Source organism: Chrysochloris asiatica, unplaced genomic scaffold (assembly GCF_000296735.1).
Source record: "Chrysochloris asiatica unplaced genomic scaffold, ChrAsi1.0 scaffold00178, whole genome shotgun sequence".
NCBI classification, from domain to species: Eukaryota; Metazoa; Chordata; class Mammalia; order Afrosoricida; family Chrysochloridae; genus Chrysochloris; species Chrysochloris asiatica.
The window spans coordinates 2795384-2796606 of NW_006408696.1; positions in this window are offsets into that span (position 1 = coordinate 2795384).

Consider the following 1223-nt stretch of genomic DNA (forward strand, 5'->3'; position numbering starts at 1 on the left):
AACTGACATCTTTGCTCTTGAGCACTTTAAAGAGGTCTTGTGCAGTAGATTCGCATAATGCAATCAAACCTTGTTTGACTTCTTGACTGCTGCTTCCTTGAATGCTGATGGTTGATCCGAGCAAAATGAAGTCTTTGACAACTTCAATCTTTTCTCCATTTATAGGATATTGTTTATTAATCCAGTGGTGAGGATTTTTGTTTTCTTTACATTGAGATGAAATCCATACTGAAGGCTGTGCTCTTTGATCTTCATCAGTAAGTATCTAAATCCTCTTCGCTTTCAGCAAGCAAGGTTGTATCATCTGCATATCACAGGTTGTTAATGAGTCTTCCTCCAATCTTGATGCCACATTTTTCTTCATATAATTCAGCTCCTTGGATTATTTGCTCAGCATACAGAATGAATAAGTATGATGAAAGAATACAACCTTGGCACACATCTTTCCTAATTTTATATCATTCAGTGTTCCCTTGTTCTGTTCAAATAACCACCTCTTGCTCTGTGTACACATTTCTCATGAGCACAATGAAGTGTTCTGGAATACTTATTACCCGCGATGTTGTCCATAGCTTGTCAGGAGCCACACAATCAAAAGTCAATAAAGCACAGGTAAATTTCTTTCTGCTATTCTCTTCTTTCAACCAAGCTCCATCTGACATCAACAATGATATCCCTCATTCCACATCCTCTTCTGGACCCAGCTTGAACCCCTGGAAGTTTTCTGTCAATGTATGGTTGTAGCCATTTTTACTTTATCTTTAGCAAAATTTTACTTGCATATGATATTAATGATATTGTCCGATGATTTCCACATTCCATTAGGTCGCCTCTTTTTGAAATGGGCACAAATATGGATCTCTTCAAATGAGTTAACCAGGTAGTTTTATCCCCCCAAATTTCTTGGCATAGATGAGTGAGTGTCTCTGTTGCCACATCCGTTTGTTGAAAGATTTCAAATTTTATTCCATCAATTCCTGGTGCCTTGTTCTTTGCCAGTGCCTTCAATGCAAAGACTTAGAGTTAAAAAACCAAAAGGGAAGAACACACTCAGCATTTCTCAAGCTGAAACAACTTAAAAAAAATTCAAGTCTCCACTTGCAATATTGAAGGATTCTATAGGCAAAATAGATCTGTTTTGGAAGAAGTGCAGCCAGAGTGCTCCTTAGAGGCCAAGATGGCCAAACTTTGTCTCTCATACTTTGGACATATTGTCAGGAGGG